The sequence below is a fragment of the Eptatretus burgeri genome, chromosome 1, assembly GCF_056783735.1.
Source record: "Eptatretus burgeri isolate ZD-2024b chromosome 1, Ebu_testis_v1, whole genome shotgun sequence".
Taxonomy (NCBI): Eukaryota; Metazoa; Chordata; class Myxini; order Myxiniformes; family Myxinidae; genus Eptatretus; species Eptatretus burgeri.
Window position 1 is genome coordinate 150,169,806 of NC_140961.1, and position 25,951 is coordinate 150,195,756.

Here is a 25,951-nt window from a genome sequence, read left to right on the forward strand (position 1 = left end):
TCGTTGACCGGTGTTACCTCAATTATCATTGGGGTCAGCTTATTGGACACAGCTACAGCAACTCCTTGGGTATGGTAACCATCAGAGCGACCAGACCAATAGTAGGTGTAACCACCCACCATTATCTCGCCGCAATCCGGTCTCCGAACCTCAGAGAGAGCTGCAATCCCGATGTCCAAACGCTTGAGCTCAGATGATAACAGAGACAGGTGATCATCCTCTCTTAGGGATAGGACATTCCAGGCACCCACCCGAAGGGACCGCCTCAGGTTAACCCAAGGAGACCGCCGTCTGGTGGACGACACCTCAGCACCACTCCGACACACTCTCCCGCAATCTGACCCAGGGATGTTACCCCGTGGTTTCCCTCCTATCAAAGATTGGGGGTCCCGAAGGCTTTGCCCCAATCCCGTCATCCGGTGAGCTGCCCTGCGAAGGGAAGCTGCACAGGAGGTACTCCCACGGAGTGGGTTTTCAGATTTTTGTGCGTTTTTGTGTTTTGCGGAATAAAGGGTTTTACGGTGGCCGGAGTGCAAATCCTGCCACCAACCTCCTAATAAGAAGTGACCCAACTGCAGGAGGACGTCCGCATACACAGTTGGGCACTAGATATGGATGGCCGTTGGCTCACAAGGAGCTCCTCCGCCCTTTGACAGGTTTTGTTTTTAATCCTGCTGGGTGTCCATATCCAAGCACCCTCCTCACCAGAAAACCTGGTGGGGGAGACTGTTTAGTCGCCGACAACCCGACCATGGAACAGGTTAGTACAGGTTTACATGGTACCTGTAGCAGGTCACAGATCTGAACCTGACCTGACATCACTGCAGGGCAGTGATGTTATCAGATTTCCAAGCAGATGGCAGATGACGTTGGGCAAATGAGAGGGTGAATAGAACAGAGAGAGGGTGAGCAAAAGCAGAAGAGCAGGCTTTGAGGACACGTGGGCTGATGTCATCTGGACCGGTTGCAGAATCTGACTCGAGGTTTGAAAGCAAGCTCTCCACCTCGTCAGGAGAAAAGGATACAGAGTCCAGGGACAGTTGTGTGCGACTGGGTAAAGTGGGTAGAGATAGTGATGGGTTTAGGACACAAAATTTAGCTCCAAACACCGAGTTTAGACATTCAGCTTTATCAGTGTGGAATCAGCAGTGCGGCCATTTGAGGTAAGGGAGGGAATGGAGGGGGAACATACACCAGAAACAGATTTGATTAAATGCCACCAGGATTTTGAGGAGCGAGAGAGGTTTGAGAGTTCAGACTTGAGATGAGAAAGATGTTGTTTTCTGGCTCTCCTAAGGGTAGATACACACTTGCTCCGAGCTTTGTGGAAGGAACTGAGATTGCCCTCAGTTGCGTTTGCTTCCCATGAGGCAAAGGCAAGTTGTTTCAGGACAACTGCCTCGCCACAAGCTTCAGTAAACCAAGGGTGGGAGGAAGGGTAGAACAACTGAACACAAGAGGGGATAAATCTGTGCATGAGGGAGATTAAGTTTCTTTGAAAGAATTCCCAGGATGAGTTGATGTTTGAGAAAGTAGTGAAAGGAGACCAGTCTGTAAGTTTGATGGCTGCTCGGAGACCCTGCCAGTCGGCTTCAGTGAAATGCCAGACTCTACGGCGGTGAGGTGGTTCTCTGATAACAGCCAGAGAGATGTCCACTTTGACAAGGACGTGGTCAGAAGAACCGATTGGAGCAAAGGAAGAGCAGCAGATATTGTCAGGGAAATTTGTCAAAATCAGTTCCAGAAGAGATGGAGTACCATTGGTTGAGATCAGGGTCGGGAAGTTGACCGATTGAGTCAGTCCCAATGAGTCACAGAAAGCTTTTGCTGAGGTGCCATGGCAGGTGAGAGAGGTACCCACACCTCGCCAACTGGCGTGATGACAATTGAAGTCACCACATTAGAGGAAGAGAGAGTTTGGATGAGAAGATAGAAGATGGTCCATGTTTTTGGATAGTGAGGTGTAGATGGAGTCATCACTGTTCGGTGGACGGTACAGTACACATATAAACATGAGGTGGGAGTGGAGGGGAAGCCGAAGCCAGAGGTATTCCTGGGGGTGTGGGGGAGTGAGAGCAGTGCATGGAGAGTGAGGAATAGAGTGTTTGATGAAGAGAGCACACCTCCACCAGGACGAGGCTCAGGTCTGTCATACCGTAAGAGGGAGTAACCGGGGAGAGATACTTGGGAGTCAGACACGTCTTGGGAGAGGAAAGTTTCTGTTAGGCAGATAATGTCTGATTTGTCAGTGGCAACCTGTATGGAAAGATCTGAAAGGTTTGAGCGAAGGCCCCGGATATTTGAGGTCCACACTTTTAATGAAGAGGTTGGGGAGGTGGCTTTGGGTGCGGGAGGTGGAGGGGGAGGGAGGGTAGGACAAGGGACGAGGGGGGGAGGTAAGGAGGGTTGTTGAAAGAGTGTGGGGTATTGCAGAATCGCGAGGGGAGGGGGCCGAATGAGGAGGTGAAAAGTTTATGTGGTGCTGGGGGAGATGGGGGACAAGAGACAAGGAAGAAGGCAGTTGAGGATTTGAGGAGGTGGAGTGAAGAGATAGAGGTGAGAGGGCAGTGGAGGGAGGCAGCTTGGTGGATGAGAGGGGGGGCAACTTAGAGAAGGATGAGTGAGGGGGATGAAAGGTGAGGGGGGAATTTTTGAGAGAGGTGAGAGGGAGGCTTGGAGGGAGAAGAGTGGGTTGGTTGCTTTGAGAGTGAGAGTGAGGGGTGAGGGGGGTGAGTTGGCACTGAAGTTGGAAAAAAAGAATGGTTGATGGAAACCGAACATCCATTGCAAACTGTGGTTTTTAAAAGTTTTAGGTCAGAGATGCGATTTAACACAATTCTTGATGGATGCAATGAAAGCGAATTCAGAGAATGGAGAGAAGAAGCGCTGTAATAGTTGGATTTTTTAGGCAAGGAATGAAGGAGAGCTCGAAATGAGAGATGTCTGTTAAAATAGCAGAAGAGTAGTGCATTGTGAAATCGTAAAGAGTACCACATGTGTGAGCGAGGAAGATGAAGCATTAAAAGATCGTTTTTGTTAATATTAATGTTTGAGAGAGTTCAACAGATTAGGTCATGGAAGTGTAGAAAAAAATCGAGGAAGAAGACGAGGAGGAAGTTAAGAGGAAGAAGAAGAAGAAGCAGAATCGGGAGAACGTGAACGTGTTGTTGTTGTTGTTGGGTATATATATATTTTTTATTTTATTTTTATTTTTATTCTTTTTGAGATAAGACAGATTAGTTGGGAGAATGGGGGATGTTTGGAAAGTGGGGAGGATGAAAATTGAAGGTAATGGGTAGGATAGAAATTGAAGGTAATGGGGAGAAAAAACAAAAAAACAAACCGAAAAAAAAAAAACGATCGAACACCGAGTGGAACCGGTAGGCCTCAAGCCTAGGCCAAGGCCTAGGCCTCAAACACCAGGTAAGAACGTTGACAAAAATACTCACAAAATAGCACGATTTTTGAAACAAAACCGAACTAGGAACACACAGTAACATGTAGGTGAGAAAATTAAACAGTTAAAACGGGACAAATAACGACCGGAAACTTAACTTTGAGAACGTCAGCAGGGAGCCCCGAAGGAGACCTCTCGTCGCTCCAAAACCGGAACCGGAGAGCTAAAATTGAGCTAAAATGTAACGCAAGTCACGAAAGAATTGCCCAGTCTGTAACCGGGGTCTATTCCCCCAACTGGTATAGTCCAGGTGTACGTTGGTATTGCTATTCGAGGCGCGTGACGCAAGGCCTGTGCCGAACCAGCCTGCATTGTAATCCCGGAGATGGCGGTGCTGTTAAGTGACGTCCGAATCCTTAACACTGGGGTCAAGAGTCGGGTGCGAATCCCGCCACTACTGAATCCGTAACAATATACTCGACTGGTCGAGAGTTTTAGTACACCCCTATTTTTCCAGTTTTACTGAAATTTAAGCAGTTCAATGCTTCAATGTACCCTGAAAATAAAGCATAGAACAAATAAACAATTGCAGATAAAAAAATAAATCATGGAATCATTTTGTTGAACAAAATTTATTCTAAATTTTTCACTCATCAAAGTCGCCACCTTCTGCAGATATAACAGCCGAACATACTCGTGGCTTTCTTTCTGAAATGGAAATCAAATATTATCAAATCAAAAGTCAAAGTTGTTGATCGCGGTCTGGGTTCACAATGACTTCAGACTAAATGCGACAAATTAGGAAAATGACCAAATATCAGGATCTAATTATGAGGTCAAGAGGATGTGGAAATTGAAGAAAGCTGAAATTGTACCAGTGATAGTTGGAGTGATGATGAAAAACCTCACTGAGTACTTAAAATCATTCCTGGGATCATCAGCCCAAACGAGTTACAAGTGGAGGATGTCAGAGGTTCAGTGATGATTTTGAAAAGAGCTCTTGGAAGGAGGCTATGAAAACGAAAAATAGGAGGTTGGGATTTTTACTTCCTCCCACCTCATGAAACCTACAAATAAATGGAGACAACAACCAATGAGAAACCACACACACATACACACACACACACACACACACACACACACACACACACACACACACACACACACACACACACATTTATGATGTACTGGGACTTGAGCAATTAAGGATCAGATGAGGAATCATTTAAATAAATACAAACTAATTAAATGTAGTCAGCATGGGTTTACCAAAAGTACTTCCTGTTTAACAAATCTTTTGGTGTTGTATGAAGCAGTGTCTGATAGGGTGGATGAGGGAAAGGCAGTGGACATAGTATATCTTGACTTTAAGAAGGCATTTGATAAGATACCACATCGGAGGTTGTCAGCCAAAATGAGGGCTTGTGGATTGTTTGGTCAGGTATCTAATTAGATAGCAAACTGGCTGAGTGATAGGAATCAAAAAGAGACTGTGAGGTATAGATAAAATAAGTGCAGATGAATTATTCGACAGAGTAGATAGTGATAGGACCAGGGGCCTTAGCCTGAGAGCAAAGAAGAGGTGAGTTAATATGGTAGCATGGTAGGGGACTTTCACTTCGAGAATAGTTAATGCATGGAATGGTCTCTTTGGAAAGCTAGTGGCAGCAGAAAAAGTAGATAACTTAAAATTAGATGGGTACCTGGAAGTTATGGAAGTGGAGGGGTACAGGGAGGTTGGCAGGACATTTAGGAAGCTTAGCCATTGATGGGTGATTGGTTGGTGGGGGTCTTGTCAAGGTGTGTTGTGTGTTTGATGATGTGTTTTTTAACCAAGCCCATGCTCCCTACCCTGAGTAGAGAAACAAAAACAAACACAATAACTACAAAACATAAGTAAATAATATTTTTAACAATTTCATTTTCTTCTTTGGATATTGTGTTGATAAATTAGTGTGGTGTTGATGATGTGCTGGCATAACGGGCTGAATGGTATCCACCTGTTTCTGAGTTGCTTGTATTTCCTTGTAAAAAACTTATTTAATTATTCCATTTATTTAAGATATTACTACATTTGAATAACTTCATCATACACCACATTCAATGTTAATATATTAAGCTACAAACACTTTACCTTGTAGACATGTCCATTACACAGCACCTCCACATGTAAGACCTCCAACCATAAAATGTAGTGGAGTAGTAGCATGTTTAGATTTTAGTGACTGGAACAGATTCCAAACTGATGGTCAGAGGTCAGGCTGTTAGATATCAAGGAACACTGCATGTAATTTCTCCCAAAAGTTTTGTTGAGTGTTCCGAACATTTTCCTTTAAATTGCCCACATATTACTCGGATTGAGGATGCTTGACAGTGCAGATGGGATATATTGGCACATTTTCCTTCCAGGGCCATTATTCCCACATTATTGTATTTTATTTCACAGCATACTTCAATACAACAGGTGAACATACAAAAATTCTGATAAAACGTTTTTGTACTTTTATTGCACCTCAAATATACAATGTTTTATATTGCAATCATTGAATGAGAAACCCTCAATAATTAGCAATTAAAGGAATAGAAGCAAACAGCATTTTATGAAATTTGCAAAAATGAATTATTGATAAATTAATTGATTAAAAGAGGGTGTTTACAAAAGATAATTTTCTCCGTTGTGTTTTAATTTTTTGATTTGGGGATTATATAATGAATAAAATACCATCTTTTTGGAAAGTTGTCCAAGTTTAACATGATCGCTTTAATTATCCTACAATAAAGCAATTCTGATGATGATAAACACTGCTCCAATGATATAATTGGAGAGTTTAAATAATAAAATTAAATGGGATTTAGAAAGGCAGAGGTGCAATTCACAAACACATAAAACGCTCAGAGACGAATTTACCATCAGGCAAATGACGAGTCCTTTGTTTGAGATCGTGTTTTGTTCCTGTTAAAAGATGTTCTGTCTGATGTTCTGGCTGATGTTTTATTTTTATTACCTGTTGTCATTTATTGGAGGAAGCTATGAGGAAGACCAACGAATTGGAACGAGAACAATATCGGAGAGTGGTGATATCATTCTCGGAGGAATTATTCCTTTGCACTTTTTCAAGGCAGAGGGTCATGTATCTCTCAGAAAGCCTCCGAGTAAGCTACAGTGTGCTTCGTAAGTACGCTTAGTTTTCCTTTTTTACCATGCTTCTGACAGCTTTTGTAAAACTTACCAATAAATGGTCGACTGTTGATTTACATCAAAATGCTATTTTTTTAATCATAATTTGTGAACCAGAAATTTTTGATTTTAACAGGGAACTGAAACAAAATTTTCTGCTTTATTAAAAAAATCAGTTTGATATTCAATGTCAACAAAGATCTGTAATCAATGAGGCAGTCTTCCAAAACAGAAATATATAATCATTGGAGAACTTGCAAAAAGGCGGAGTTTCTTCAATTATGACTATGATAAAAAGATGTAAATCGCAGATGAAAATAGCCTATTACACCATAAAAATTAATCAAATAAACATAAATACAACATGAGGTATTTCAAAAGTCAGTATGTACACTGCTGATGTCATTTTGTGAATACAACTTTACCCACTGTTGAAATGTTTTTTTGTTGTAAGCTGTTGATATTTTTTATTTTTTGTTTTTTTTTTGTTGTTTTTTTTTGTTTTTATTTTTTGCAAGATGTGAACTGCTGAAGTATTTTTGTGACTGGTATTATCAGCACGATTGTGTTGTTTAGTTTGTGGATATCGAGGTATTTTACAAAGGTCTTATATGGCATCAGTTCCAATTTTTTTTTTTTTTTATCCAGCTCTGCTGCAGTCGGTTGTCCTCTATGTGCCATGTTCCACCTGTCCTTGTTTGACCACCTCTCTAATGTGGATGTCAACAAGCATCACTCTTGTCTCAGGAAAGGTTCAAAAACTGATTGCCCCAGCCACAGGCCTGGTAAGCTTACTTCCAATCATAATCAACATCACTTCCTTTTCCACTTTTGACTTCAAGACTTTCAGTCTTTAAAACAGTCTGATCTCCGAACATTCTGGGTCAGTCAACACTGGACATGTTGCTTCTTCTCCCTCAATAATTGCCAGTGGTTTAAAATCTAAAAAAAAAAAATCAGGTTTCGTCAAATTATCTTCATATGTGTCAGATTTGTCAGTGGCATCCTGCTATTCTACTTGGGCTCTGCCTTTGGCCTTGAAGGCCACGTTCATACTTGGTTCTGAACTTCCCCCAGTTGCACAGTCAGTGTGTTGTCAATGTAACCATATACTCTCCTTTCATCTCTCAGACCCTTTTCATGACTGTAGTTCACCAAGTAAATGTCATGAGCCCAGTCTTGTTCCTCATATAATGAGAAGATTTTTTTTTGTAAATATAATAGAAATTGACATCAATTGTGTGAAGAAACAACCAGAAAATGTTTAACACCTTTCAGCATACTGCCAAGAACCTTCCGCTGGGTCATGATTATGATTTATGCCGTGCTTGAGATAAATCAAAACCGCAACATTCTACCCAACACCACCATTGGTTATATCATATATGATTCATGTTTTACAATACCAAAAGTTTTAGAAAACAGCTTGAGAGTATTGGATGAGTATTCTCCCTCCAGTGTAAAACATCAGCAAAAGTTAAAAGTTGATGTCATTCTTGGACCATATGCCTCAGAAGTTGCGAAATTTTTAAGCATCTTCCTTGAGCTGTTTCAACTTCCACAGGTAATATTTATCCTTCTGCTACTATTACTGCATATTCAATGTTTTATAAAATATGGTTCAAATGTAATGTTGACTAGATTTTTGATAACTGATGTTGTGTTAACCTGTAAGGTTAGTTATGGTGTCTCTTGTAAGTGCCTGAGCGATAAGAAAGTATTTCCCTTCTTCATACGCACAATGGCGAGTAATCTTCATCACGCAACAGCCATGGCACGACTTGTGGAACTCTATGGTTGGGAGTATGTCGGTACTCTAACGTTTGATGATGAATACGGAAGGAGCGCAATATCTGATTTTATATACAAGGCTGAGCTTTCAGGTGTCTGTATTGCTTATCGTGAAGTTTTGCAACAACATTTTCAGTCAGAAGATATACAAAAACTTGGTGAGTGTTGGGGGTTTTCCTGAAAAACAAAAATACCTCAATTTTCTGGGAAAAAAAATAGAACTCCATTAACTGCAAAAAAAAATCTCACACATGAACATATTTGTTGTATGAGACTCCCTCCCTATTTTTTTATTCTTATTTCCTTCATTTAACCTTGATCTTTACGTTTTAATATTCTTGGTTTATTTATTTATCCAAAGCTGTTTAATTTTAATGGTTGATTTTGTTGTCGTTTTCTTAATAAGTTGACGAGCCTACCCATCGCTTTGCTGAAGGACCATTTAGTTATCCTGTTTGCCAAAAATTGCTATATTGGTCACTTTGGCATCACTTTGCAGACTGAAAACAGCACTGAGGCTCGGGCTACATAGCCCATGTTACTTCTCTCAGAGTTGTATCTATACCCTGAGTTTGGAGTTTGTAGCTTCCATCTCTTCTCCCACCCCTCTCACCTCGGCTGCATGTTCCATTCTCCCAGAAATGTTTCCCTCACCCGATGTCACCAGCTCCCTCTGGTTATTATTTTTCCACCTGGACAGGCCCCTCCATTTTCGGCGAGAAGGAGAAGGAAATTCAAAATGAAGACGAATTACTGCACCATAGTCTCAAGAAGACAGCCAGACAAACAACAAGACACACACACATAAACACACACAAACATCCATCCATATATCTCAACGCTGTGAACAAGGCACACTCATGTTTATATCACATGCCCCGGAGAGCCTCATGCCCACAATTGATTCCCTGTCCTTCCACACCAAATGAGCACATTATCAAGCAGCAGTGTGGCAACACATCAAGCACACAAGCATCACCCCAAACTTCCTCCTCCTGAGACCATGGGATGGAGAATAGATGGCACACAACTAGCACAAATCTTCATGTCGCAACCACTATTTCAAGAATCTTACCTTGAAAGGATCACTTGCAATTGCACTGCAGGGTGCAGGAGTGCATGTTGTAAGTGAAATAAATCTCGACTGTGTTGTACAGCAGCATGCCAATGCTGCATAATTGATGTTGCCTTTCAGTTAGTGATTCAAAATAACGAGACATTCTGATTTTGTTTTAACACTTCGACAGGAATATGCAGTAAGTTTGTAAATTGTCAATTATTTGGTCGCTGAAAGCAAAGATGTGGATAACAGAAAATTGGCAGCAGCCATCTTGAATTTTCATCTTTTACAATGTTTTATTCATAGCTAAAGAAGTAAAATGTAAAATACATATTTTTTATTTGAATAGTGATTATAATATACCTTACATACCAAACTTAAAGCATCACAGTGGCTTCTCATTGAAACTGTTCGTGAAATTTTTTTTATTTTTAAACAGTGGTGGCCATCTTGGATTTGACATCAAAACATAGGTTCCATCGGTAACAGATGGGTATCCTGAAAAAATCAGACTGAAAACTTGACCAGCTTTGCAGTACCATCCTAACTCCCTTTACACCATTCTAGATTTAACTTTTGTTGGAAAAGAAGCACAGAGATAGGCCACAACTATCGGTCAATCCATCATTCAAGCAGTTTAGCTGAGAGCTATTACTTCACCTTTACAAAATGGATTTCTCTGTTCAGATGCACCATCTGTATGGATTGCCAATCACAATTGACACTCTTGGCACTATGGGCTTTGTTTCGTCATTCTCTGAGGTACAACACTTTGGAAAGAATGTGGCAAACATGATAGCTCCAGGTGTGCTAGGTGAGGGATTGACATCTTGGACTTGTCCTTGTTATTTGCAGCAGACAATGTGTACCACAACATCATCACAATTGATGGTAAATCAATGTTTCATGGAATGGGTATGATCACAGTGTTAATTCCTGGGAGGCAAACCAACCTTAACAGTCGAAGAAAAGGAATTTTGGAACTGAACAGTGTTGAAGCAGCTAAAATTTAGATCATCGATTGTAGATTGTAGACTGCTTAGTAGATTTGTAGTAAAGTAGATTTCCTAATGGGTAATTGGTTATAAAACTGTTTTGAATTCAGACAATGATACATTTCATGTTTCAGATTACAGGCCATGTATTTAGTTATTACAAAAGAAATAGTCACATAAAGTTACTTAAATTGGTTTTACTAGGTTCCTTGACCCTAAATACTCTAGGATAAAGAGTAAATGACAGCCATTTTACAGTGTCCAGTGGCCATGTTGGATGCCACCTTGGAAAAGAGAACTTTCCATTAGTCAGATTTCTAGATACTTTTTTATTGTTCATCAGTACACCCCGAACAAACCAAAATCCACAAAAACATACAAACTTTTGTTGCAATTTGTTTGGGTCAAACCATATATTGACTCGGCAATTTTAGTAATATACTTTAATTAGTCCATGAGAATTGATAGTGTTTCCAAGGCAAGGCATAACTGAATAGGCCAAATCAAAATGGCAGCTAAGACCCATGCAAGACAAAGATGGGATGACCAAGGATAAGCCTTTCACGAAGGTAAGCTGTTAATTATCTTCTATGAGGGGTGTTTTAATCCACTCAAACATCCAATTTTCACTTGCATTTCCTTGGAGTTCTCTTAGTATGAATGCAAAGTTTGGGACTCCATATTTCATGGTTTTGGAGTTATGGAGTAGACACACACAGACACACTCATTTATTATTACAGATGAAATTTGCTGTATATTTATATAAGAGGTCGGTTTATTAAAGTTGGTTGTTTTCGAGTGTTTTCCACACATCACGATCTTTGCAGCATATTCATTCGTCTCTGAATTGCTATGTTGAATTGAACTCCCATTGATATCAAAAACAATCCTCAGTCAGGGGTCTGAGGTCAAATTGTTTACTTCTGTAATAACTTTGATCCTCACATTGTGGGATCTGAAAAAAGTTAACTTTTTTGAGATGTGATTGTTATTACAATCAAATTTCAATGTTGTAGATTGCTTCAAGAACTGTTTTCTCTTTCAACCAGCTGAAACACTTGCAAAGAGTAATGCGAAGATTATTGTTTCGTACCTGCATGACAAAGATTTTTTTGACCTCTCAGAAAGCTTTCTGGAGCATAATCTTACTGATATAACATGGATGTCAAGCAATGTGTGGATTGGGTCACCATTGTTACGAACACTACGTTATGCTGAAATATATGATGGTTCAATTGGATTTACAATCCGTAATGGGCATGTTTCAGGATTGAAGGAGTTCTTGGCAAGTTTGGGGAGACAGTTATTTCAGAAAAATACTGTACAAAGACAAGAGTCAATGATTGGAAGTCAAAGACTATCATCTTCCAACAAGACATTGTATTATACTGAATGGACTGAAAATCAAAATCCTTTTTCTTCTTTTGAAAAAAGATTTCTGAAATGTTTACAACACCTTTACAGAAGAAACAAAAGTTCAAAACCATCAACATCTCCAAACCTCACACCAGCAATAACATTCAATAATGATGAAATTTTAATTTTGAGCAACAATGTGAGTTTCTGCATGTCACGCAAATGTTGCTCAAATCCATTTTTTATAATTCAATCAGCAAGTAATGAGAGTAAATATTTTACATTCAACAACATTCCAGGTGAAAGGAAAACTGAAGGTTGTTGTTCAGAAAATTATACTCATCTAAAAAGCTATGCCATGAAACAACTAAAATCAAACTCTTATTTTATGACTAATTTTCAATCTCAAAGCAACACAACTAGAACAATTTATTTAAATAACAAAGAAACACTGAAACCGATCTTCATGGAGTTTTGGGAAGATCTTTTTAATTGTACTTGGAATTTGCTATCAAAATCTGGACGAGCTTGTACAGGCCGTGAGAGCTTAGAGGACGTAAAAACTCCTTTCACAGATGTTTCTCAGCTCCGGTATTCTTACAATGCATATTTAGCTGTGTATGTGGTTGCACATGCTTTCCATGACATGCAATCATGCATCCCAGGAAAAGGTCCATTTAATTCAACGTGCAAAAGCATTTTCACCTACAAGCCTTGGCAGGTAAAATATGCAGCAAATAGGGTTATTTCCCTTTTCCACATTCTATTTGCATATTTCTAAAAAGAAAGAGAAGCAGGATAGCCTGACAGAAATGTTCATTGCAGACCACATTTTCAATAATTAATGCACTTAACCACAATTTGTTCACATTTTTTGATCAGTTGTAGTTAAGTTTATTTGGGGCCTTTAAGGCACTGAATTATAATTTATCAACAAGATGTCTCTTTCTCTTTGCCTGGTTATTGGTATTTTAATTGCATAAAACCGATTGTATTCATTTTTAGGAATATCATGCAATGAAAATAGTTATGATGTTAGCATAAAAGAAATACAACTTCCTTTGTCTTTTCAGCTGCTTCTCTACCTGCGAAAGGTGCGTTTTGTAAACAACTTGGGGGAAATGCTGAGTTTTGATGAGAATGGTGACCCACCTGGTCTCTATGATCTCATCAGTTGGAATTTTGACAGAGGTAGTGTGATGGACTTCAAAGTCGTTGGTTCATACAATTCATCAGCACCTCCTGGTGAAAAACTTCACGTGGATGAACAGCATATTAGATGGAATGGTGGAACAAGCCAGGCAAGGAAAGCAATTAATGATTCCACCGAGGTGGTCATTTTCTAATATTTTCTTGCATCATATTTCAATGGAATAATTAAATATTCTCTTCAATATTTTTTGATACAAAGTCGTGGCTCGTGAAAGAGTTACTTTTCAAAATGTTGTTACAACCAAACCAAAAGAGCAACAATGATGAGGCTTTTTTCTGTTTAGTTGATACAGTGAACTGCAAAAGTATTCACCCCACTCCAAATTTTTCACATTTTGATGGCACCTGAGGTTATATAATGATGTTTTCAAATAAAACTTGATAGTCTTCACAATCTACTCCAAAGTGATAAATCTAAAAAATGCAGATAAAATGTGAATACGTTCGATTACGACAGAAAATCAGACGACTCTCTGTTGCGCAAGTATTCAAACTCTTTGCCTAGTTAAACCTAAATCACCTCAGGAGAAAATTATTTGTGTGAAAGGTTAAAAAATAAGTGTAAGAGGTTTCACCTGTATGTATTCAGTGGTTTAACTTAAAAATGAAGCTCCCCATTTATCTAAGGAGTTTTAAGGTGCAACACACTTGGTCACCCAGCAAGGCAAGCATGAAGACCAAGGAGCTTTCGAAATAAGTCAGACATAAAGTGGTGGAGAAGCACCATTCGGGAGAGGGTTTTAAGAAGATTTTAAAGTCATTCATTACCCTTTGAGTATGGTGAAATCCATCATTAAGAAGGGAAAGATGTATAATACCACCTACACTCTACGCAGAGCAGGTCACACATCCAAACTCAGCAGCCAGGGCAAGCAGGAAATTTGTTCGGGATGTCACTGTAAATCCAACAATGACTTTGAAAGATCTGCATAATGGGAGTCAGTGTTCATAAATTAACAATATATTGTTCCCTTCACAAAGTTGTCCTCCATGGACAGGTGGCATGAAAGAAGCCATGAGTAAAAAATCCGCATCTAAAAGCTCATATGGCATTTGTGAAAAAGCATTGTAATGATACTGCAGGCATGTGAAGAAAAGGTTTGCGATCAGACGAGTCAAAAATGGAACTTTTTGGTCTAAATTAAAAGTGTCACGTCTGGCGCAAACCTAACGCTGCACATCACCCAGTCAACACCATCCATACTTTAAATTATGATGGTATCAGCATCATTTTAATGGGGAACTTCTTATCAGCAGGCACTGTCAAACTTGTCAGGATAGAATGTTAGGTTTGTGGGTAAATGCGGACAATATAGGGTTGGAGCAGATGACTGGCAAGTTCCGATGCTGTTTTGATGTAGGGTACTGTGACTGTCTTTGTGGGCTTTGTTGTTTTGTCCTGCCCTGGTCTTATTTTTCACTGGCATTTTTTGATTATGTGTCAGGGATAGCGGTTGAATAGCAGTATTTGTCGGACTCTTTGGATTTTCTGTGTCAATCTGCCTAACTACCTCAATAGGACTTAGCTCAGTCCAGTAGTGTTTTTGCACAGCTCATATTATGACACAATGGATGGCCACTGTTGTAGTCCAGTATATTGTCCATGTGTGTGGGCTTGCAGTTACTGTTGAACCTATTTGTTCATTTGGTTTGTTGGAGAGTAAATGCCTAGGAATGCCAGTGAGCCTTATTTGTCAACTTTACAAGTGAATTGGAGCTCTGGTGATCTCGAGTTAGGTGGGTGTGGAAGCCTTCAATTTGATTGGCCTTTATGATCACAAATGTATCATCCATATACCATATCCATAACTTGGGCCTCTGCTCATCAATTAGGGTGGCATCCTCAAAGTCTTTCATGACGAGGCCTGAGATTCAGTGACGCCATTGGTGATCCATGTCCTTGGTGTTACACTGTTCCGTTGAAGGTGAAATATGTCAAATTGATACACAGACTCACAAGGGAAATGCTCTGTGCAGAACCGAGTTTGCTGTTTTCTTCAAGCTTCCTATCTACGTCAACGAGCTATGCAAGGTTACTGTCACTCATCATGTGGGAATTGACTTGAACAATGAGGTGACGTCAAAAGAGACCATTACATCATCTTTCTGTAGGTGGATGTCATTGATTCTGAGGAAATTGCAGATAGTGCACGGAGAGTTGTGGGACAGGTGTTTCAAGCTGACTTAATCATCAATTACTCTTGTAAGTTAGTAACACACTTCGCAACACATAATCATTTGAAAGAATATAAATATATAACCTTTAACTAATCAGGTTAGCTTAAACACATCGAAAACTGTCATATCTCAGAAAATCTCAAGCCCTAAGAGTAGTTGGTTTGTCGACATTTGTATTTATCTGAAATTCTAATGTCACGAAAACGATTACAAGACAACTCAATGGGTCATGTGCTTCCCTCTGAAATCTAGTGATGTACAACTCCCCTCACCCATCCACAATGTTGTTGAATACAACTAAAACTATCCTACTGGTGAAATGCCAGCAGGGGTTTCTGCTTCAAGGAAACACCACACTTAGGGGAGGAACATAAAGTAACTTTTCCAGTTCTTTTAGTTATGAATGTTATATATATATATATATATATATATATATATATATATATATATATATATATATATATATATATATATATATATATATATATATCCTCCTTCTTCTCCTTTCGGCTGCTCCCGTTAGGGGTCGCCACAGCGGATCATCCGATCCGCATTGTGATTTGGCACATGTTTTACGCCGGATGCCCTTCCTGACGCAACCCTGGTCGCCTCTTACGACACAGGGATATGGTACACCTATTTTAACCGGGGTATACACCGGCCCAGTACACTGGTACTCATTTCGCCGACCTCGGAAGGATGACAGGCTGAGTCAACCCCCTGGTGAATTAATTCAGTGGCCCAACGGGGCTTGAACTCAGGACCTCTTGGATCCCAAGCCGCTGCCCTAACCACTGCGCCAACACACCAGGCTATATGTATGTATATATATGTATGTATATATATGTATGTATATATGTGTATGTATATATATGTATGTATATATATGTATGTATATATATGTATGTATATATATGTATGTATATATATGTATGTATATATATGTATGTATGTATATATATATATATATATATATATATATATATATATATATATATATATATTTGTCATTGTAAGCAGCACTTAGCTGCTTGCAGAATAATTGTGAAGGAACACAGACATGACTGCTACATGACTGTGCAGTTACCTTGTTGGTGAGGGCAATACACTTTATAATTTGCCAGGTTGCCAGCAATAAATCTCCAATTCTTACTCACTCGACCCCATTTATCTATAACATTCACCAAATAATATGAGTAGATGCCCAACCTTGATGTCAATCTGAGTGGTCTGTACTTTGTGATGCCACATGTTTCCCACAAATCACCACTTCAAAAGTTTATGGTATCACTATGGATTTAACATTGATTCAACAGATCAAAAGTAGGTGTGTATCCTCTTCAGCTTCCTGCCAGGACAAATCTCAAATTGTATAATTAAAAAAGATTGCGGAAAGTTACATGGCCAAATTCCAGGCGTTTAAGCTTATTATAAGCCAGAAGATGTTAAGTAAACGATAACGATAAATTATTTGACACAGCATACATTAAAGGTATGAGGGTCGTTAAAGTTTAAGGGGGACCTTATTGAAGAACATGAAAAATTGAACTTCAATGCTGAAATTTTTTGCAACATTATTGTACGATGAACATAGCCATGCATACTGTGCAACAAAGTTGTATCATTAAATTCTTTTTGAGAGCAGGAGAACAAAACCAACTGAAATTCACAATATAATTTTTGGACAACTTAGTGGTATCTCTTTTATTTCGATGCATGTTAGAATGGTTCAGTTCATTAAAATAGTAGTGAATTGCTGAGTGGTGTAAAGCATTCATGGCCAGTCAGCTTATGTCACTCAAGCAAACATTAAATGTGTTGAACACTTAAATTGAGAGAATCGGCAGATTATTAACTGTTAAGATACAGAAGATGTTGAGGGATTTTTTTTAAAAGTGTAAAGGCATTGGATTTAGAATGAGTGAATGAATAGGGTGAGTGCAAGGTAGGGGTCAAGGGACCTCAAGTTTGATCAAAAGCAAATTTAATGCATTGGCATGATAAGTGCCTGCGAGAAGATTTTGACTTCTGATGAGAGCAAGTCACACTATTTCTTTCCACAAACAAAACGAGCTCAAATGGAGTGGCGACATTAGTTACAACCAAACAAAATCAAGGATCAGCCAACAGCTGGAAATCTTCTGGCAAGTGTTTTGACGTCTTAAAATTTCACATCTTATATAATCTATTGAAAATGGGAAAACTATCAATGTGACTTGATAGGCCAGTGATCTTAACTATTTTTTTGAAGAAGGGGCCACTTTTGCCGATAAGACATCAGTGTGAGAGCTGCCACACAGCCTGCAGGACTCCAAAATGGCTGCAATTAAGCCTCGCCTCCACGTACTGTTTTTTTTTTTTTTTACCTCTGCCATCGAATGTGAAGGAGGTTTTGTTTTCACCCCTTTCTGTCTGTTTCTTTGTCTGTTTGTTTGTGTGCAGGATATCTCAAAAAGTTGTTGACGGATTCAGATGAAATTTTGTGGACAGGTTGAGTGTGTGACAAGGACAAACTGATTATATTTTGGTGAAGATCCAGGTCCAGGTCCAGATCTGACTACGAGAATTTTTAAAGTGAATCTTCACCAATGAGAGATAGGGCCAAAAACGATATATAGCATGATATCTCAAAAAGTTGTGGACGGATTCGGACAAAATTTGGTGCACACGTTGCCTGTCTGACGAGGAAGAATTGTTTCAATTTTTGTGAAGATCCAAATCCAGATCTGGATCCGAGAATTATTTATGTTTTTTAAGTGATTTCACAGCATTGAGAGATGGGGTCAAAAACGATATATTATATGATATTTCAAAAATGTATTGGACCTGATATGTTCCTATGGATCAGGCATTACATGCCAGAGGTATGCGCTCAACCGAGTGCCCTTTTAGTTTTTTCATTGTGATTACTGGGCTGCAAGCATAATTGTTTGCACACTGCCATCTACTGATATAGTTGTGTTACTTTTATGCTTCGGATTGTAACACTCATTTGAAACCATTGGGTAAATTTGATAGCATTTATGGCGGATTGTGATGGGGTTTTTCACACTTGTGTATTAATGGCCACGCGTCAGGGGCCGCACTTTCGACCACCAAGGGCCACCAGTGGCTCATGGGCCATGCAATGAAGAACAGGGTGTTCGGCAATAAAGTGAAGGCCCTGTCACACCTTGACGATTTAGCCAGCGTAGGCCTGACGTATGCAAAATTTGGCTAAAACGCTGGTACACGTCGAATACGTTATGGGTAAGTTTGTATAAGTTAAGGGCACGCTGGCATACGTCATAGTAGGCTGGCTTTTTTTTTCGTAGTACGCTGGCATACGTCATTGTAAGCCGAGGTGTTAGACAAATTTTCCATGCTTAAATTTTTTCGAAGTATGCCAGCATATGACTCACACGTTCCGCATAATGCTGGCCATAAGTTGTAGGCACATTACGCGATCGTTGACACACGTCGACACACGTTACTTGTAAGTTACTCATAAGTCGAAACACGTCGAGGTAATGTTTAGCGTACCCGAAACTTATTTCTAACCTATGAGTAACGAGTTGTAGGCACGTTATGCAATCGTTGATACACGTCGACACACGTTACTTGTACGTTACTCATAAGTCGAAACACATCAAGGTAATGGTTCGCGTCAGTGTTCCAGACTCCCTGTTTTTCTTTTTTTTCTTTGGTATGATGGTGATGTTAACACTTCAATTTCTAGTGCGGTTATAATATAATATAATTAATAGGCTGCCGCTCAATGATTTAATGCAAATCATAACCGCACTAGAAATCGAAGTGTCCACATCACCGTCATACCGAAAAAAACAAAAAAACATGGAGTCTGAAACACTGACGCTAACCATTACATTGACGTGTTTCGACTTATGAGTAATGTACAAGTAAAGTGTGTCAACGATCGCGTAGCATGCCTACAACTTATGCCAGTGTATGCGGAACGTGTGTCATACGTCGAGAAATTTTCAACATGCTGAAAATTTCTCGACGTACTCGGCATATGATGACATACGCCACTGTGCTCTTAACGTATACAAAACTTACCCATAACGTATTCGACGTGTGCCAGCTTGGTTTGGCAAATTTTTCATACGTCGGCATACGCTGGCAAAAACGTCAAGGTGTGACAGCGGCTTCACACTTCGATGTCTAGTGCGGTTATGAATTGAATCGTCGAGCCGCAGCCTATGAATAGCCTACGCCACGTGGTCGTCGGCGTTACGCTGCCGCGCGCTATGCATAAGTTAGACTATCATTGGGCACAGGTTGTGAATGCCGACAACATGCTCAGCATTGGTTGGAATAAGTTATCTATGTGTGATTAAAACAGTCTGTGTACGTTACTAATACGTTATGCATACGTCCATCACGTTATTTTAAGCCCAAAACTTAAAAAAAAATCAATATTTCAGCATCCGCCAGCGTTTTACATACATTTTGAGACATTGCCATACGCTGGCTAAAACGTCAAGGTGTGACAGCCCCTTGAGACAAGCAAAAGCAAGTGATGACAAAGTGTGCTGGCTCAGGGTGTTGCTTTGCAGCATGATAATGCTAGTCATCATACGGCAAACATGACGATTATTCATCTCTTGCTGAGATGGTTTGGAAAGTTTTAATCATCTCACACAGAGACTAGACTTATTTTGTGAATTTATCCTCTTTAGCCCATTCAAAAACGTTTGCATTGCAATAAGTTAATCAGTGATGAAGACCTAAATAAGTAAGGAAGATGGCAATAAGTACTGAAATTATTGTGTACAGCCTGAATGATTGTTCTGCAGTGACAAGAAGACAGGACTATATTGAAAACAGACAAGCACATCCAGCATTCAGCAGAATACCTTGACATTTCATAGGTGACATTCAATAAATGACATTCCATCAACTTCCCTGTATTTATTTATTTTTTAGAATTAAAAGAAAATCCATGTCAACCTGTACGAACATGATTTATCATGCAGTATATATGTATGATTTATCATGCAGTATATATGTCATACATTTGAGTGGAGACATTCTTGATTCATTCAATAGATGAAACCTGTGAGATCATTAATGATGGATATACTTTTCCTGCCAGGAAGGTGATTGGAACAAAACAATCCAAGAACAAACCATGGATCTCACCATAAATATGGAGACATGTCGAAGAAAGGAAGAGAATAAAACAAAAATTAGAAGGATGTAGAACAACCAGAGAAAAAAGAAGTGCAAAAGGATTATACAAGAAGACAGTAAAGAGCTGAAAGGAGGGAGAAGAGGAAATACTTGGACAACCTGCTTGTCTTTGTATTTATCTGAAGCATAAACTTTTATTTATGCTTGTATTTATTTATGTATTTATGCTTTCAGGAAGCATAAACAGAGCCTGCTGAAAAGGGAGCCATGGCGATGGTCCAAAGATCCATTATAAACATGGGAAAGCTGGACATAGCATTTTGAGGAAGTTCTAAACAGAGAGAGAGAGAGAGAGAGTTGGAGAGCAAGCTGATGTAGCAGCAATGATGGGAGAGGATCTAACAATTGACAAAGGATTTACAGGGCAGTCAGAGGTGAAAAGGCCATCAAAAGTCTGAAGAGTGGAAAGTTACCAGGATTAACAACATTAATGCAAACTTGTACAAATGCAATCTGAAAACATAATTAATGTGATAGAAATTGATGAAGGACTAAGTTGATAGCAGAGTAATGTAAAAGAAAGAAGCAGAGGAATAGAAAATCGGTGTCACAGTTAAGTTGCCAAAGAAAGGGGACTTATCAGAGTATGGAAACTTTAAAGGAATGGCACTGCTACCAAATGCAATAAAAGTGCTCTCTCTGCAATATAATGTTGAATAGAATGCAAAATGCAGTGAATGGGGTGATTCGGTTTCTGAAGGAACAGTGTGAAGAGACCATCATCAAATAAAGCAATGAATGGATTTAAAGCCTTTATCTAACTTTCTGAAGCCTGGTTTTGGCTATGAGGTTAGGGATTCAGGCTTGGGATTTTAGGGTCCTGAGTTTGAGCTCCATCGACAACTGAATTAACACCAGGTGGGGATTACTCAACTTGTCATCCTTCTGAGGTCGGCGAAATGAGTGCAGTTCCAACCAGGTTTATATGACATGGAGAATGACAAAACAGGAAAAATCGCACTATGATGGACACCCCAGGGAAATCGGAGGGTGGGCAGGTTAAGGCAAACATGGAGACGAACTGCAGGAAAAGTAAATGATTGAGACACAACAGTCACCTGGGCACAACTTGAGCACGTGACATACATAAGATCGACAGAAAGGGTTTGATTACCTGAAGAGCTCCATATCTCACGAGGCATGAATGGGATCACAAGAAAAAGAAGAATATATGACGTTAGCAAAACTTATGGAATAACTGAAGAACTTGGAATAACTTAATATTTACCCTTAAAAGGGTAAACAACATAACAATGCACTATATTTGCGAATTTACTTTCTGCAGTGTATCAATATATTTGTTTTATTTAAATCTCTTCACATGATCGAGAAAATATCAATTTGATGTCAACTTTAATTTCAAATATTTACTTGATGTCAACTATTACTTTGAGCAGGTTCCTCGATCAGTTTGCAGTGATCCATGTGCTCCTGGTACACGAAAGATGGGCCGTCAAGGTGAATCAATTTGCTGTTTTGACTGCATTCCCTGCATTGCTGGAGAATTTTCAAATGTTACTGGTGAGGGAACAAATTGCATTCAATTGAAATGCCTCATGATATATGAGGAATGATAAGTACTATGTGGCCTAACATAAAATTTGAAAAGAAGGTAAAATTTTTCTTTTAAGGTTCCTTTGATTGAAAAAATTATGAAGAAAAAGTCATCTTAAATTGATCACCCAAGTATGTTAGAAAATATATTTTACTTGATTAGCATTGTGCTCAGTGGGGGGTAAAAGATCAGTCAAAAACTGTGTTAATGAGGTGCTTTGGATCCTCAACAGCAAGAGAAATGTGTAACACAATATCTGCAACCTCATGACAGGTCACTAACCTGACCTATCCATCAAGTTTACATGATTTTATTTACAAACTCAAGGATCTTGTCGGAGGTAATCATAGAACAGATCAGCAAGTAACAAAACACAAATAATTGCAGAAAGAGAAGGGGGAAACACATCAACAGCAGGGTTGAGGGATAAAATAGAGGGAGATTTGGACAAGTATGGGATGTGGGGGGGGGGGATGACGGGAAGTACAGGATGCATGGGGTGGATAAGATGGGTGCGGAAGCAAACTGGCAGGAAGGAAAAATTGTAAATTTGGAAGAAGCTGGAGGGGGGGGAGTGGGGGTGACTGTACTTCTTCAAACGGGTGGGTTTACCATGCAGCCCTTTCAGAGAGAGAAAGAGAGAGAGAGAGAGAGAGAGAGAGAGAGAGAGAGAGAGAGAGAGAGAGAGAGAGAGACGGATAGAAACGGATAGAAAGACAGACGCTTTTGTATTCTTTTATTACGAAGGTATCAAAATGCACTTGAAAAGCACACCATAAAAACACAAACCCCAAACAAATCGCACAGCAAAAATAAATTCATAAAAAACAATGTAAACAAGGATGGATGTCTATGTCAACAACACCACAGGATAAGACACATATGTAAAACTATGTAAATACTTTGCACATTTACCAAAACTATATTACATCACAAAAAACACTCAAAACCTCATCAGTGTGCGATTGATTACCCGCACTGACCAAGCTCAAAAGATAAGCCTGTTCCAATATTTAACCGTGCCAAAACCATACCTTTAAAGCAGAAAATCACATTTACATTTTTCCCTTCAATTTTGCTTTCCTGGTTTTATAAATTGCCAGTTTAGCAATGCCCAACAAGAAAACCAAAAACGGCAGCACTTGTTTTCTCCAAGAACTCCCTTCAATCGCATAAATAAAGACTGGAAAAATTTTTTTATAGAATAACTGTTGAAGGAGAACAAAAAGGGGGTACCAATCTTTTACATTCAATCAAAGCATGGCCACATTCTCAGGTAATTACAAAAGGGACAAAACATCGGAACAGAAGAGTTAAACTTGTGAAGTAATGTCTTTGTGACCAGGGCTTGGTGTGCTAATCTCCAATTGAGGTCTTCAGTTTGTCCAATAGTTAGAAACATATACATATCTCATTCCAAATTGGTTAAGAAAGCTCCAGCAGGTAAGGTCTCATTCCACCGTTTTTTTATAGTTTTGTAAAACCAGGTATGCACACCTCTAAACATATCTTGTTTTGTGTAAGACCCGATGTTGAGTGTAACAAAAGTTTGAATTACTATTTTCAAGATATTTTCCACTATTCTAGCAGAACGAACCCCAATTTTGAGCAAAGTGAGTTCGCAGGTAACCAAGTATTGGATGGCTCCAACAGGTCTCACACTGTTTATTCTCAAACTGGTGAAACAATGCAAATATGACCTGGATGTTGAAATTCTGGAGAATAAAGGATTCTGAACTCGTGGCTCATGTACGAACTTTTGAACATGGTATGAGTTGAGTTGAGCATTCCTTTCGTTGGCAGTTTTCACCGCTGCTGAAATACCACCCATCAATGCTCCAGCCGCACTTAAACCAGCAAATAAAGGAATTAGAAATGGGACAATTCCTCCACTCGTCTCTCTTATTGAATATTTATTAAACATTGGTTTTGACATTTAAATTTTAACTGAGCCAGTATCGTTCAAGATTTTTCACCTGTTCTCTTGTGAGCAAAACATCAATTCTTACTGCTACTTTTCTCTGAATTGTATTAAAGTTAATCATACAAGGCTTTTGATTTTGAATACAAGATGATGGTTTATGAAGATTCATTTGATTAACATATACCCCAGTTGGCACTTTACTACTCATTTATTTATTAAATTAAATTACGTGAGACTAATCATAACACAATTATCTGCATTAATCTGTAATTCTGTTTCTTCCAAAAGCAAACAATATGTATCAACTTCTTCACTCTCTCCTCTTTCAATGTATAGGGAAGTATCCAGTCGATTTGACTTTATAGTTTCCTTTTGAGCACTCAGGTCAATCACATAGATTGTATACAGATTTTAAAATGCTGTCATATCCAAAATGGGTTTTTTATTTCCATTGCTTTCAAACACCTTTTGGTAAGACTTTTATGCTTCAGCATAATAATTTTTCCCCAATTAATTTCCAATCAAACTCGTGTACAAAATGTTCCATCTCGAGAAACACGAATTGTTTCACCTTAGTATTATCACTCAATGCATTATTCTTATCAGTAGCAGTATCACCATTTTTTTAAAATGATCGACAGATACCATGGCTTTCCTTCCAGAACACCCAAATTCCACGTGGAAGTGGTTTGATTCAGTTTAACGTGTTGACCTCTTCTTTGAAGGTATGATATATTGAGTGGTTTCTTTGAGTTAAGTCTTCTATCCAACATCTCTTCTGTTTTCACATTAGGAGTATATTCACTAATATACCAAATAATTTCATCAATTACAAATTTATTCTGAGCAGCAAAAGCATTACCAACACAAAAAAGTAATCTATTTTCATTATTATTCATTTGTAGTTGAAATCTAATTTTAAGACCATACAGAACTTTATCATGATCACGAAATCCAAATATACCTTCAAGAAGAACTGCCACAGTAAAACTATTACCTGTTTTTGTATCTTCATTCTACATTCCTATCCTTTGACTATATCCATGGACTGTGTTTGTTCCCGTTGCCATATCAGGAATAAAACCTTTGACTGCTCCCTTTACCATTCTATCACTAAATGAATATAGTGAAAATTTCATCATTTCAGATGTAGCAGAGACAAAATCAACAACTGAAAATTATTGTGTTCCAATGTACAAACAAACACTATCAAACATTTTCCAGAAGAAATCAATTACGAGTGTAGCATTTGTGTTATTTGCAGCTTTAGTGAATGTAAATTTACACAACAAAAAACTTTCAGCATGATTCAAATAAGTTTGTTGATTGTTTATTTCAAAACATTTTGTACCATTTGCATTCCAGTCTGTTCCAGTTATTGCATTTAACTTGAATTAGACTTCTTTTTTAAGTAGAGTTGGAGATGACAATTGTATCGTCCAAATCATAGATACGATCAGTTGCTCCCATACTTGTATTTATTTAGGAAAAAGTAGAAGTTTAAACTTTTGAACCCTGACCCAAGTATTTGAATTATTTTCTGTCATTCTTGGGGAGACAACTGAGTTTTGCCTTTCTTAATTTATTTCATTGCTTGCATTTTATGAGATTCCTTTTTGGCTTTTTTATACTCGTTATTTCACCTGCTATATTTCCCACAGCAGAAGCAGTTGAACTAATTATTTCTTTATGTTTAAGAATAGTTGAACCTATACCCATTCGAGTATCAATTATCCCATCTCCTTTTTTTCGAAATTGATGTCCTACACCCCTTTGTCTCTTAGGTTTATAGTATCCTCAACCAAGATACATACCTTCACCCTGTAGTATGGGGAAAAGGAACATCCCATTCTCTGTAATTATTTTATATTTTCTCAACTCGTGTTTCCTCACAATAACCATCGTATTTATTTCTTGGAAAAGTTCACGTAGGTGAATGCTGATGGACATAATTTCTCCATTAAAATAAATCATGCGTTTATCTTGGTTGCTTGTCTGAAAATTTACTGTGTATATGGTTTTTCCTGACACAGGTAGATAAACCAGATTTTGGGGTTCCATATTGAATTTATAATCAATTGCGGTTGAGTGTGCACTGAATAAAAATA

At 38.7% G+C, this 25,951-nt stretch overlaps 2 long non-coding RNA genes across 2 annotated transcripts in view; both read left to right on the top strand.

The window, feature by feature from the left end:
* Positions 1 to 3,331: 3,331 nt before the first annotated feature.
* Positions 3,332 to 8,518, top strand: LOC147035738 (uncharacterized). The gene is made up of 4 exons (XR_015062505.1): positions 3,332 to 3,423; positions 6,426 to 6,569; positions 7,854 to 8,139; positions 8,251 to 8,518. It is a non-coding gene; the product is annotated as an uncharacterized LOC147035738 (long non-coding RNA).
* A 15,981-nt stretch (positions 8,519 to 24,499) lies between these two features.
* The window catches only part of LOC147035739 (uncharacterized), a 30,213-nt gene continuing 28,761 nt past the window's right edge, over positions 24,500 to 25,951 (top strand). Inside the window, exon 1 of the long non-coding RNA XR_015062526.1 lies at positions 24,500 to 24,568. This is a non-coding gene — a long non-coding RNA (uncharacterized LOC147035739). The remainder of the gene's footprint in view (positions 24,569 to 25,951) is intronic.